The following is a 15,473-nucleotide window of genomic DNA, read 5'->3' on the forward strand; positions in this document are numbered from 1 at the left end:
CTTTGGTGTTTCTACACCGATTTACATGATTCTTTTACTATAACCTGCCCAGGAGTATGAAGAATAATTGTGCCAAATTTGGTTAAAATCCGTCGTGTAGTTTTTGTTTCTATAACGAATATACAGACAGACAGACAGACAGACAGACAGACAGACAGACAGACAAAAATTTTACTGATTGCATTTTTGGCATCAGTAGCGATCCCTTATCACCCCTTCATAGTTTTTTTTTAAATATATTTCATGTACAGAATTGGCCTCTCTACAGATTTATTATAAGTATAGAATAGATTAATGAAATCGATTATAAAAAATCGACATTGGAAAAAAAATCGATTAAAGTAATAATCGATTATTTATTCACTTCCCAGTTCCCTAGCGAGCGCTCGCAGTCGTGGTTGAGTGCTGTCGAAGTGCGTTGCTCCGGAATTTTTTTCATATTTACGAATAAACATTGTGAAATGTGCAGTTCTATCTTGCAAAAACGATACTAGAAAATACACAAAATTGAAATCCAGTATCACATTTCATCAGTAAGTCGATTGATATATACTTATTTTTATGAAAATAAATTAAGCATCGCGGGGGTGAAGGGGAGGTGGGAGGCGGACACGCACAGGCTCGCTCGCGCGCCTCACTGCCGCCATTTTATCGTAGTGATGTGACCTGATCAACGCTGTACTCGATATAAAGTTTACTAGAAGAACTATATTCTGACAAATTATTTACTTAACTTTAAAACTCTTTTAAAAATTTATTATAAATAAATAAAGGAGAATGGGCAAATTGGGCCTGAAACTTTGGCTAAGACCAATACACACGAAATATCGTTTTTGTGATAGATCATTACACATAACTTACGAAAAAAATAAAATAAATAAATAAATCAACCGGGTTCTTGTACAGTCAAGGCAAAAAGTTTTATTTATTTGGCTATTATTTTGCGCACAATAACGGTATTTTTAATTCGAGTGAAGTAAATATAAATCTAAATGTCACTGAAGTGACTGAGTTTAACCACAAAAAACGTCTAACTACGTTGAATTATAATAAACACGGTATCTAGGTACCTGCTTACTATCTTTATGCTTACTATCACGGTACCTGTTACAAAACATATTATTAGTGTATTTCGGTTATTAGAAGGCTTAAGATTAGTACGTATTTGTAAGTGAAAGTTAATTGGAGTAACATAAAGATATTGTCATTGTCTTATAACAGTTATTTATTGCAAAAAATATTATACACAAAGAAATAAAACTTGATGTGACTGTACAAAAACCCGGTTGATTATTTTTTTATATATATTTTTCCCGTTATATATGTGTTATGATCTATTATAAAAACAATATCTCATGTGTATTGGTCCAACTCAAGGGTTCAGGCCTAACTTCCATAGTAAAATGCCCATTCTCCTTTGTGGTGTGTTTTTTATGATACACTTTCTAATATTATGAATGCGAATGTATTACTAATTATAGTGTAAAATGTAAAGTATGTAATGTTACGATATATTTTCGGAACCGCTAAATTGATTTTGAATATTTTGATAGTAGAATGGATAAAATTAAATAAAAAAATTATTAATATTATTTACTATATTATAATTTTAAATTATTAATTATTTCTTATTTTTATTTAACATTTTTAAAACATTATTATTTTTTGATTTATTGTTAAAGAAATAGATCTGATCTTTTATTTTTATTAACTTTATTATTTAAAAAGTACTCACGTTTTTCTGATATTCCAATCAAACATATTTTTTAAAGTACAGTTTATAATTAATACAAGATTAAGATTTGTTTACCAACTGAATAAACAAAATTTAAAATTACATATTTATACTTTATTCATATATATTTATCCTTTAATAACTTATTGAACATAAAATTTACATATGATACATATTTATTTACATAACTTATCGATAGTTCAACACGCAATTGATACCTACCCATCCCTATTTGTCACACACACATCTATATAGTATCTATAGCTCATCTGCCTACGATGTGCACTGAGCAATTTGTGCAATACACGCGCTCTATACTATTGTAATATATACTCTAAGGAAAATACCTTATCAATTGCTGAAAGCACGCGTAAACACAAATATTTGATGAATTTTTATGTATCTTTGTATAATTGCACTTTTCATTAATTGATTTAAAAAAAAATACAGACAATAGTTTATTCACCCTTTTTACTTTTTAATTATTTTACACAAAATACATTTTTGAACGCATGAATGTCAAACAATATTTTCCGTACCTATTTGACAGAATTGACAACTAATGATTGACATCACAGAGTACATTATTATTACTGATTGACATGTACGAAAATAAAAATTATTTTTATAATTTCAAATTTAAATACACGATGTTATGAGCAAATTTGATATTATGTTGTCGATTCAAAAGTCTTGTTTTAATGCGTTCTTCAATTTGAGTGGAACTGAGAGTACAAATACCGTCAAATGCTTGACAGAAAGTATGTGGTCAACTTTTATATGGGAAAATGGAATTGTCGTCTTACTATATCTTACTCGCAATTATTCGAATTTTACTCACCTTTTAAACCTTCCCTAGACCTCCACGAATAATTCAAGACCAAGATAAGATAAATCCGTTCAGCCGTTCTCGAGTTTTAGCGAGACTAACGAACAGCAATTCATTTTTATATATATATAGATATTTGTCTATGATATTATACAAAATAATTTTATCATGATTTTCATTTTATGTGAATTTAACAGTTTAGTTTTTAGTTTAGTTTTTTTTAGCAGTTTTTATAATTTTCTTTATTTTAATATTCCAGGTCTCTCATACCACCAATTTCCACATATGGAAAGAAATCCTGAGCGTTTCAAGGCCTGGGTTCATATTGTTGGTGGCAAATTGGAAACACCATCAGACGGTATTTCTTTAGAAATTTGCGGCATGAATTAAGGGGGGGGAGGGGAGGGAAAGGGAGGGGGGAGGTAAGAGGAGACCCCCTATAAAGTGGGGGGGTGAGGAAACCCCCCCTTCTATTTTTTTTTAAATTTTTTCTGAGATTATATTTATACTAGCTTACCGCCCGCGGCTTCGCCCGCTTTGACTTAAACCTAATAAATTATATACTAAAACCTTCCTCTTGAATCACTCTATTTATTAAAAAAAACCGCATCAAAATCCGTTGCGTAGTTTGAAAGATTTAAGCATACAAAGGGACATGGATAGAGAAAGTGACTTTGTTTTATACTATGTAGTGATGTAGTTAGAAATATAACGAAGATTATGGGCTTTCTTGACTGCTCCGGCGCTGCAGAACGTGGCGCTTGCCCCCGTGTGCTGAGGAGCAGGCAGAGTCAAGCGAGCCGGAGTGGCTGAGGCTGGTCGCCAAAGGCGACCAAAAAGCCGAAGCTACGAAGGCGAGTGAAGACTCCGCCACGCTCCTCCGCGCCTCCGACTTTTTAAATACACTCTAGTGTATGACAGACAAGTACCACGTGGAATCGGGGTGGACAGATTCGGTTCTGTGATAAACAATTTGTGTGCAATATACTTACATACAATAAAAACATTTTTTTTAAATAATTATTTTTCAAATCTTGTATACATGTTTGATACAATTTACAATGGCAATGAATGGATCCATTTTATTTATTTCCACCCATCGTCTCCACATATTCTATAGTATTATCACCGAAGTTTGCTGGGTGGTTATAGTTATCTTTTTTTAAAAAATCTTTTTACAACATGCCACTGGGTTTTATGAACATACCCATATTGCCCCAAACAATCATATGCTATGCTCGCCAATAACCCGTATGAATTGTTGTCCCCTCAGCAACATGCTTTTGAATGAACTATGGTTTTTAATATGTACATTAAGACATTTGTTATCTCTTTCAAACACAATTCTTGTAGTTTTGTCAATGTAACTCAACCAATTTTGAACATAATCTCAAAAATTAAAAAAAAGATTTCTCTGTAATTACACGTTTCCGCACGAAAAGCCGCTAATGTATGTTTCGGGGCATCATTATCGATCGATAAAAATTAAAATCGCGCCGAAATTCGTGCCGCACGTTTCTAAAGTCAACCCGATTAGATTATATGGCTATTCCTACACTACATCTTCACGGTAAGTGAAAGCTGCCTTAATAACTCCCTTTAATTTGCTCCACATCTGCTACTGCAACTATGTGCCGAGTTTTGTGTAAGGCAAGTTTATTCCCCATGGTTATTTTGTAAGTAGGTAGTAGTTTTAAAGTGAAACTTTTATTACATCGTCTCAAACTTTTTGGTCTGTGTAGCGCATGTCGCGTGTATCGCGGCTGCCGAGTAGGTATACCTACTCGGCAGCCGACCGTCACGCGACATGCGCTACACAAAGCAGTGTTCGGAACCGTTCGAACAGTTTCACTTTTACCATGGTTTCATAAAACCACACATGCTTTTTTTTTATTGCCCTTGGTGGATGGTAAGTGGTGACCACCTTGAGGTATAAGTTCTTCAGTATCACATGCTAGTAATTTCACTGGCTGCTTTACCCTACATATCATAGTTGCATAGTGGATAATGTTAAGGTACCCATCCAAATGTAACCACATATATAATTTAAATTTTTCACTGTTGCAGGTGATTTATCTTCAACACAAGTGGTTACTGTGCCTGCTCCTGATTTAGATCATTCATTACCACAGGTGACACTGTCACTTCCAGAAGCTTCAACTGAAACAGTTACAGGTACACTTCTAAGACTACTTTTATTTTCACATTGTGAAAGCTACCTCTATGAATAATGCAAAACAAACTTAATTTTGCGGTTCAACTCCTAGAAACAGCTACTGTACCAGCCGCAAATAATGAGTTTGTCGCCCTTTTTTTGAATTCCATGCGAACAAAGTCACGGGCTCAGATAGTTTGATATAAATTAAATTTGGATATAATTGACCATTTATCATATTATAACTTGACATAATTTTATTTGTTATTCAACATTATTGTAAATAATGGCATGCTGTTGTTTCAGGTTCCATCTCTCAAAACGCAATAATAGCAGAACATTCGTACTGTATACAGTCAGACAAAGCAGTTTTGAAGAATAAAAGTGAGTATATCAGTGGGATAAAGGAGTGCAATGATGGCCATAGCCACTATGATAATAAAATAACTTCATAGCATAAATTTCTCACTGTTGGGTAGGGGCTCCCTATATTTGGACGGAAATTGGCCTATTATACTACACTGGCTACACATGTTGGCATAGGCTTTGGTTTCAAGGTTTCCTTATCTTGCAGTGATGATATTTGCCTTTTTTTTATTTACGACATCCTCCGGTTGGAATAGTGCAGTAATGCTGTGTTTTTACCCGACTACGGCAAAGCAAAAGGAGGGTTATGATTTTGACAGGCTATGTATGTATGTATGTATATATGTATGTATGTATGTTCATCTGTTCCCTCGTAACTTCTAAACTACTTATCAGAATTCGACAAATGACATATCATTAGAAGCGTCTTAATTGTCCGCTGGTTATAGGCTATATGGGGTTTCACAAAATCTAATGTGGCGCCCTCTAGCGGTCAAAACATACAGAGTAAAAAAATAAAGTTAAGATAAATATGCCGTGTTTGGTATCATTTGAAAGCTTTTTACTTGCACATTTTGAATATATTTATATTACTAGCATTTGCTTGTGACTTTACCCGTAGTCATGGGCTGATTGCATATAATTCACATCTTTTCGTTCTTAGCTTCTTTATTAGTTCATCAATTTAACTTTTGTCAATATTATGCGCAACAAATACACTTTAACACCAAAATAGTACAAATAATAAAAAGTAAAAGAACTAAAACCCAACTACGACAAAAAACGACGCTGAAAAAGTATAAAACAAGATTTTCAGAATTCCACTATGTAGAGATAAATTTTCATGTTTGGAAAGGCGTAGTCACACGTTACATATATCTACCGTAGCACTTTGACAACGTGTGACTACGCCTTTCCAAACATGAAAATTTATCTCTACATAGTGGAATTCTGAAAATGTTGTTTTATACTTTTTCAGCGTCGTTTTTTTGTCGTAGTTGGGTTTTAGTTCTTTTACTTTTTATTATCTTAAAATGCCACTACCCACATAATATAAACTTACTTAATAAGTGAATCCTATAGTAGTGCATCAAGCATGTATGCAAAAGGTAGCAACTTAGCAAGGGAAATATGTCAAGATTGTAGCAAGTGGCACTCTTTGTTCTCTGCCTACCTCAATGGGATGGTGGCTTTAGTTTATGTATGTGTGTATCCTATAAGGTTTCAGATTTTGCCCCACAGTAAACCATTAAGAGTGCATACTGTGTAACAAATTTCGAAGTTTCCTACTATTATTAAAAGTTTTGTATATCAACTTGCAAATTTGTGCAACACATGCGTGTAATAAAGAAATTTAACTCTCTCCGGACAACTCACACACGGCCATCTGATCCCAAAGTAAGCAAGCATCAAGAAGAGCTTGTGTTATGGTGATCAGACAACTAATAAACATACTTATATATTTCTAAATACATACATAAATTAGATAAATAACACCCAGACACAGAACAAATGATCATGCTCATCACACAAAGATTTGTCCTGGGTGGGAATCGAACCCACGACCTCCAGTTTAGCAGTCAGGGTCACTAACCAAGTAACCACTAGACCAACAGACCAGTCAAATAAATAAATCAAATATTGGGGTACAGAGTGGTATTGACTACGCAAAAGGAGCCACAACTTCAAAACAAGACTTGCTAGCGCTTCGAAAATGATCATGGACCGAGCTCTAGAAAAAGTGACAGCAAATATGACACCTGCTGCCAAAATTTTTACTAAAATGCAATGTAGGGAAAGCTACAAAAAATCGAAAGGGAGAAGATTTACATTGAAGGAGAAAGTATTATCACTTTTAATGTATAAAAGAAGCCCTAAGTGCTGTACACTGCTAGCTTCATATTTTTGTTTACCCTCGGCAAAAGCCTTGAAAAGATTACTGGCAAAAGTGGAGATAGAAAGTGGAATGAACAAAGCAGTATTTTTAAAAATGAAGGAAACAGTGAAAGCCTTGTCTCCCCAAGATCGACTATGCTGTCTAATATTCGACGACAATACGACGCGGCCAAAGACAAACTAAAAGGTTTTGCTTGGGGCAGCAAAACCTTTGCTGATCATGATTCATGTCCTAGTATACATGGTCAAGGGTATTAGAAAAAAAAAATTAAACAGCCAGTGGCATATTACTTTACCAGTTGTTTAAAGAAAAGTAATTTAAAGGAAATAACCCTGAATATTATCAGGTATGTTCAGAGGACAGGTTTAAATGTTTTGTGTACAGTTTGTGACCAAAGCGCCACAAATGTAGCTGCAATCAATGAAATGATTGAAGAAACAAAAAGAAAATACTTCCAGCAAAACAAAGAGTGGCGACACAGTATAATAGAAGTAAGTGGCAAACAAATAGTTCCGTTGTTTGATGTTCCCCATCTGATTAAAGGCGTAAGAAATAATCTTTTGACTAAAGACATGAAGTATTTTGATTTTGAGGAACAAGTGGAGAAAATCATTAAATGGCAATATTATCAACAAGTTTACGAAGCGGATCAAAGTTACGGCGAATTGAAACTCCTTCAAAAATTGACAGACGAGCATGTATACACAGAGAAAATGAAGAAAATGAAGGTGAAAACAGCTGCGCAAATCTTCAGCCACAGCGTCGCTGTGGCAGCTGAACACCTCACGGGATGAGGCGTGTGTCCGGTGGAATGTCGACAAATTATAAAATTCACGAAAATTATGGACAATCTTTTTGACTCGTTAAATGCAAGTACATTTTATCCCAACAATGGCAAAATATATAAAAGTTGTGTTAGAAAGAATTCACCTCATCATCAATTATGGACAGAAGCCTTGCGAATTCTAAAATCTATAAAATTTCTAAAAAGTAAAAAAGATAATAAAGATCAAATCTACTATATTGATTGTACAGTACCATCAATAAGTAATTTTATCCGTACCATTGAAGGTATAATATTTGTGGAAAATACTATCCGAAAAATATGCATTTGATGCCATGCTTACACGGAATTTTAATCAGGACCCATTAGAAAACTTCTTTGGGAACATAAGAAGTTATGGTGTACGCAATACGGCACCCAATACTATTCACTTTGAGGGTGCCTATAAATCATTACTTTTAAATAATTTTAACACACCACACTCGGTCAATAGTAATTGCGAAAATGATGACAATAATGTGTTACATTCATTAGACTTCTTTTTAAAAGAATAATCTAATGTTCCCAATGATGAGGCACTACTTTTTCAGTCTGCGAGTAATGAGGGTGAAGAAATTGTAGTGCCTCAAATAAATATTGACTGTGATCCAAAAGATGTGGGACAGGCAAATTATGTATGTGGATGGGTCCTCAGTAAATGTTTGAAAAATATAAGCAAAGATTGTAAGATCTGTAAAAAAGACATGGTCGGTGATAAATAAATAAATAAAAATAAATAAAAATCATTTATTGATCAATTTGTGGGTTAGGTACAAACATGTAACATTTGGACCCCAAACTAGGACAGCCTGTATTTTGGGGTCCACCTTCCTTAATGACACAATAATAACAAAACTATAGCATAATATTAACTTAAATAATGATTTAGGTAATTTAGCTATTTTTTATACAAAATTATACAAAATAAAATTTAAATTATACATTTTAACTCAAATTTAGTAGATACTAGATTTCCGCCCGCGGCTTCGCCCGCGTTTTCAAAGGAAAACCCGCATAGTTCCCGTTCCCGTGGGATTTCCGGGATAAAACCTATCCTATGTGTTAATCCAAGTAACCCTCTATATGTGTGCTAAATTTCATTGTAATCGGTTCAGTAGTTTTTACGTGAAAGAGTAACAAACATCCATACATCCATAAATCCTTACAAACTTTCGCCTTTATAATAGTATTAAGATTAAGATTAAGATGAAAGTGAACGTTTTATCAAAATCGGTTCATCCATTTATTTGATATAGGGGTAAAAGTAGGAATAAATAAATGAATTTTATCTGAGGAAAATTCGTATAAGTCAGGAAAATTTTTCCAAGTCCGGAAAATTTCCATACGCCAGGAAAAATTCTATACGTCGGGAAAATTTATACAGATGAGGAAAATTCGTATAAGTCAGGAAAATTTTTCTAAGTCCGGAAAATTTCCATACGCCAGGAAAATTTCTATACGCCAGGAAAATTTCTTTAAGTCGGGAAAATTTAAACAGATGAGGAAAATTCGTATAAGTCAGGAAAATTTTTCTAAGTCCAGAAAATTTCCATACGCCAGGAAAATTTCCATACGTCAGGAAAATTTCTATACGTCAGGAAAATTTATATAAGCCAGGAAAATTTCTATACGCCAGGAAAAATTTCTATAAGGTGGAAAAGGATAGGTTAGGTTAGGTTAGGTTAGGAAAATTTTTCGAAGTCCGGAAAATTTCCATACGCCAGGAATATTTCTATACGTCAGGAAAATTTATATAAGCCAGGAAAATTTCCATACGTCAGGAAAATTTTCTATAAGGTGGAAAAGGATAGGTTAGGTGAGGTTAGGTTAGGTTAGGAAAATTTTTCTAAGTCCGGAATATTTCCATACGCCAGGAAAATTTCTATACGTCAGGAAAATTTATATAAGCCAGGAAAATTTCTATACGTCAGGAAAAATTTCTATAAGGTGGAAAAGGAGTAAGGTTAGGTTAGGTTAGGTTAGGTTAGGTTAGGAAAATTTTTCTAAGTCCGGAAAATTTCCATACGCCAGGAAAATTTCTATACGTCAGGAAAATTTATTTAAGCCAGGAAAATTTCTATACGTCAGGAAAAATTTCTATAAGGTGGAAAAGGATAGGTTAGGTTAGGAAAATTTTTCTAAGTCCGGAAAATTTCCATACACCAGGAAAATTTCTATACGTCAGGAAAAATTTCTATAAGGTGGAAAAGGATAGGTTAGGTTAGGTTAGGTTAGGTTAGGTTAGGAAAATTTTTCTAAGTCCGGAAACTCGACGACGACTCCATTTCGCCTCGTTCCTTTTTGATATTATTAAGTTTGAGTCCACCAAATACCTGTTTCAAAAGTTGGTTTGGATGGGAGATCATCAGGCAGCGTACAAAACGAGACAAGCAGCGACTAAACTGATGATTCCTAAACACCACTCTGCCAGTTTCCGAGGTAGCTTCAAATACAGTGCCACTAAGTGTTGGAACAATTTACCACCGCCGCTGCCTAGCCTCCGCGCGGTTGAGAACTTTAAAAAAAAATACACTGTTATATTACTTGAGAAACAGATCCAACCTTAGTGGCCACTGCAGGTGATGATAATTGGATAAATATAATAAATAGTATATGTCTCCATCTAATATTTGTAAATCTATCAAATGTATAATATGGAATATAATATGTTAACTAAACTTACCTTTATCTATTTATACACATATTTATTCTACACATACTTACATCATATTTATTCTATTAACTAGCTTCCGCCCGCGACTCCGTCCGCGCGGATGTCGGTCATCGCGTGGATGGTTTATTTCTTCATTTTGAGTAACTCTGACAATGACATCTTATAAATATCTATTGGACCCAAATACGGCTAGGCCTATAATAATACGCAACGTGTTGGCGGTTCTACAGAACATATGGATAAAACTGAAAAATTAAGATTATTTTTTTTTCTATGTATTTTTCCAGGATAAAAAGTATCCTATTTTACGCCCAGGATAATAAGGTATAATTATACCAAGTTTCATCGAAGTCGAACCGGTAGTTTTCACGTGATGTCTTCACATACAGACAGACAGACAGACAGACAGACAGACAGACAGACAGACAGACAGACAGACAGACAAAAAATTTTTTAATCACATATTTGGGTTTGGTATCGATCGAGTAACACCCCCTGCTATTTATTTTTTCAATATTTTCAATGTACAGAAATGACCCTTCTACAGATTTATTATATGTATAGATACTCATATGTTGTGCGTGCGTGTTTGAATGAGTGTGCGTGTTTGTATGCATGTGTGAGCGTGTGTGTATGTATGAGTGTGTGTGTGTGTGTGTGTGTGAATGTATGTGTGAATGAGTGTGTAAGCGCGTGAGTGGATGTAGTGGCACAGAATACATAATAGTAGCTAAACGCTACAGAACGGACACTCTCCGCCTCCCGCCAAAATTAAACACTTACCTCACCCCGCACGATCAGTCTAAAAATGGTCCACATTTTTCTACAAGGACGATACGCAACGAAGATTGACAACATTAATCAAATTGACTTAAAGTAATTTTATTATTTTGGATTTGTGATTATCGTTTTTCGTAGAAAATGGTTAGATATTGTGCTGTTTACGGATGTATTTCATCAGAAAAACGCGAATTTTTTATTTACGCTAGTCACAAATGTGCCAACCATAAAGCGTTAACACACACATTTGCAGTCTCTACAGTGTGACTGTCAAAACGATAATTTTGTATGGAGTGTCCGGGGTGTGGTGGCCATAGTGGTTGCGTTTGCTAAATTTTTATTTGAACTATGTATTGTTCAGTATCTGAATAATTCTGGGTCAGCAACCACTCTGTAACCTTCTTTTTACATTTTACTAAGGTAAGATTTAGTCCATTGAATGAGTCCCTCCAAGAGGGGTCTAGAGTGCGTGAGTTAGTAACGTAAGATGTTTCTTCGGAAACATGTCAAGAGTCCCTAGGTAATAAACATACTAAAACCCCGGTACACTAGGAGAAGCCCCGGAGTGGGGGGAGGGGGGAAATGGGTCCATTTTTTTCATTTTTCGCTTAAATCTCTAAAACGGTACATGTTAGAGAAAAACTTTCAAGGAAAAGTTGAAAGGCCATAAAATTATCTACAAGTTGTACCTAAATCATTTTTTCCTATATCCTACCGTTTCTGAGTTATACGCAGTAAAAAATGATTTTGGCTCAAACAATTTCCCCATACTACACATCAATCGATCAAAAAATATTTCTTTCTTCCAAAAAACTCAAATGTGCAACTTGTGACCGGTACTGATAGATTTAGACTACAAGCCCGCATATGAAAAAAATATGGGTCAAATGAACCACCAGGGGTCATATCTAGAACGAAAGAAGAGCAAAAAATAATAAGATTCATCACTATGCCGTCACTTGTAAGCTGTCCAACTGAGTGCAGATGAGAATTGAAAAGTACAGGTAGACTCGGTAAATTTTGGTCATATATTTTTGTACGGCATTCTTAACCATCGATAGATCCATTAAAAATAATAAGAAACCGCTCAGTGCCGTACAAAAATGTTGGTCCACCAAGTCGGAATTTTTATTTAATTTCCGAGAGTTACCGGGGGTAAATTTGGTCATTTGACCATGTACGGCATCTGTGTCATACTATTGCTATACTGCTTTTAATCCATTATTCCGCAACGCCGTACAAAAATCATGGGGACAAGGGGAAAAAATCGAGAGTTGCAATCCCCTCTCTTTCCCCACTCCAGGGGGTCATTTGACTAAGTACGGCTTCGGTTCCAAAACATTATCTAGCACTCAAAAGTACTATTAAAAGCAATGCCGTCAAAAAATAATTGTTCTTTTAAATGTATACCAATAATCATCTTAATTTCATCGAATTCGTGATATAAAGAGCTGTAAGGTCATTTGACCCTGTACGGGAACTTTTTTTTTAACATGATATTGTAAAATTCAATTGTTGTATAGTATTGCCGTTCAAAAGAAACCGTTCTAAAAAAAGTTATAGAGACATGCAAAACCAGAAATTTTGTTAAAGTTTAAACATCGTAGATTAATGAAATATAATAGTTTTCTACACTTTATTCGTTGTTTTAAATAGTATTAACATAGATAAATTAGGAAAAAACGATGCTGTACATTTTTGTGCAGACCACATCTTTTAGGCTGATGAAAGCGACGAAAGCTACAATTTTAAGGGTGCTTTATGGCCATTTGATACAGTACGGCATTAACATATTTTTACCCAACTACGGCAAAGCAAAAGGAGGGTTATGGTTTTGACAGGTCTTGTATGTATGTTCATCTATTCCCTCGTAACTTCTAAACTACTTATCAGAATTCGACAAATAACATATCATTAGAAGCATCTGAATTGTTCACTGGATAACCAGCGACCAGCTAGCTAAAGGCTATATGGGGTTTCACAAAATCTAATGTGGCGCCCTCTAGCGGACAAAACATACAGAGTAAAAAAATAAAGTTAAGATAAATATGCCGTGTTTGGTATCATTTGAAAGCGCTTTACTTGTACATTTTGAATATGTATATAATACTAGCATTTGCTTGTGACTTTACCTGTATTCATGGGCTGATTGCATATAATTCACATCTTTTCGTTCATAGCTTTTTATTAGTTCATCAATTTAACGGAGTCCATTCCACTTGACTCCGACTTTCCAAGGTGATAATTAACCACCTCGAGCTTCTTAATATTAATGTATATTTATATTTTATTATCAAAATATAAAGCAAACATTTCATTATATGGATTTTTTCTTTTTCAGATTTTTCCCCTTTGAACCAACGAAAATGTACGGCACATGAAAAAATATTATCTATGCATAAAATACTTTAAAAATAAATTTATTTCGTGTTGTGTCAAATGACCCCCTGGAGTGGGGAAAGAGAGGGGATTACAACTCTCGATTTTTTCCCCTTGTCCCCATGATTTTTGTACGGCGTTGCGGAATAATGGATTAAAAGTAGTATAGCAATAGTATGACACAGATGCCGTACATGGTCAAATGACCAAATTTACCCCCGGTAACTCTCGGAAATTAAATAAAAATTCCGACTTGGTGGACCAACATTTTTGTACGGCACTGAGCGGTTTCTTATTATTTTTAATGGATCTATCGATGGTTAAGAATGCCGTACAAAAATATATGACCAAAATTTACCGAGTCTACCTGTACTTTTCAATTCTCATCTGCACTCAGTTGGACAGCTTACAAGTGACGGCATAGTGATGAATCTTATTATTTTTTGCTCTTCTTTCGTACTAGATATGTCCCGTGGTGGTTCATTTGACCCATATTTTTTTCATATGCGGGCTTGTAGTCTATTGCTCTTAATTAGGTCTATAATTGGTAAAATAAACACATTCCTCCATGGAAGCCTTTAGAAGGAATCGATTGTCAAAATATTATATTAGGGCAGTTTGAGTTACTGAACTTGATCTTTTTATCTTTTTCTTCCAAAAAACTCAAAAGTGCAACTTGTGACCGGTACTGGTAGATTGCTCTCAATTAGGTCTATAATTGGTAAAATAAACACATTCCTCCGTGGAAGCCTTTAGGAGGAATCGATTGTCAAAATATTATATTAGGGTAGTTTGAGTTGCTGAACTTGATCATTTTATTTTTTTCTTCCAAAAAACTCAAAAGTGCAACTTGTGACCGGTACAGATAGATTGCTCATAATTAGGTCTATCATTGATAAAAATACTAGATTCCACCACGGAGGCGTTTACGGGGAATTGAATTTTATTAGGGTAGTTACGATACTTGAACTTTCTATTTTTTTTCTTCCAAAAAACTCAAAAGTGCAACTTGTGACCGGTACCGATAGATTAAATGTATAAATGTGTAATTGTCATTGAGATAATATAGTATACGTATGGAGGAGACACCACGAACAAAATCTGTGCGCCATTTTTTTGCTCTAACTAAGTTTTAAAAATTATTATCTAGTTAGGTACTTACCGATGAAAAGTTATGTTAGTCACTTTTCCGTATTATTTGTGCAATATCGTAACACTCACGAAGGCATATTTGATACGTTTTACTTTAAAACATAAAAAAATGAGCGTGCAGTTACGCCATATGGCGTATGTTGAGCAGAACATAAGTGATGTAGGCGGTGTCGTCTCCATATGTATATCTCAATGGTAATTGTTCAATAAAATATATTTGTTCCGACATTTTTGTATTTTATTTCGTTTCCCACTGCTATCATTTACACCTAATTATTGCAAAATATCAGACATGTCACACATATTAAATTATCGTCTTCATTCAGATTCATAAAAACTCGTAATCATTATGTCTTATAACAAAACTTTACCTCTGTCACAAACAATATTTAGAAGAATACAATTTTTACGTACATTTGTATGTATAACTAGCGGTCCGCCCCGGCTTCGCCCGTGGAACATATTTACGTTTTCTCTACATAAAAACCATCCTCGGACTTCAAGGAATATAATAAAAAAAGAATTATCGAAATCGGTTCAGCCGTTCTCGAGTTATGCGCTTACCAACACATTTTGCGATTCATTTTTATATATAAGATAAGAAGATTAAGACCGACACAACTACTGTGGCTTTCTGTTAGCGTAGCGTTCAATAGAATAGACTACGAATGTATGAGATTGAC

At 34.5% G+C, this 15,473-nt stretch overlaps 1 long non-coding RNA gene across 4 annotated transcripts; it reads left to right on the plus strand.

Moving 5' to 3' along the window:
- Positions 1-397: 397 nt before the first annotated feature.
- On the plus strand, positions 398-15,342 carry LOC149900219 (uncharacterized). Of its 4 annotated transcripts, none has more exons than XR_016457795.1 (5): positions 398-533; positions 2,824-2,922; positions 4,007-4,134; positions 4,632-4,739; positions 5,026-6,437. It is a non-coding gene; the product is annotated as an uncharacterized LOC149900219 (long non-coding RNA). The 4 variants fall into 4 exon arrangements; XR_016457796.1 differs by lacking the exon at positions 398-533 and adding an exon at positions 2,333-2,496; XR_016457797.1 differs by lacking the exons at positions 398-533; positions 2,824-2,922 and adding an exon at positions 13,601-15,342 and having other exon boundaries at positions 2,987-4,134; positions 5,026-5,103.
- The last annotated feature ends 131 nt before the right edge of the window (positions 15,343-15,473 follow it).

This window comes from Colias eurytheme, chromosome 19 (genome assembly GCF_061535395.1).
Source record: "Colias eurytheme isolate Ceu_HAF_F1 chromosome 19, ilColEury1 Martin Lab GWU primary, whole genome shotgun sequence".
In the NCBI taxonomy this organism is placed as follows: domain Eukaryota; kingdom Metazoa; phylum Arthropoda; class Insecta; order Lepidoptera; family Pieridae; genus Colias; species Colias eurytheme.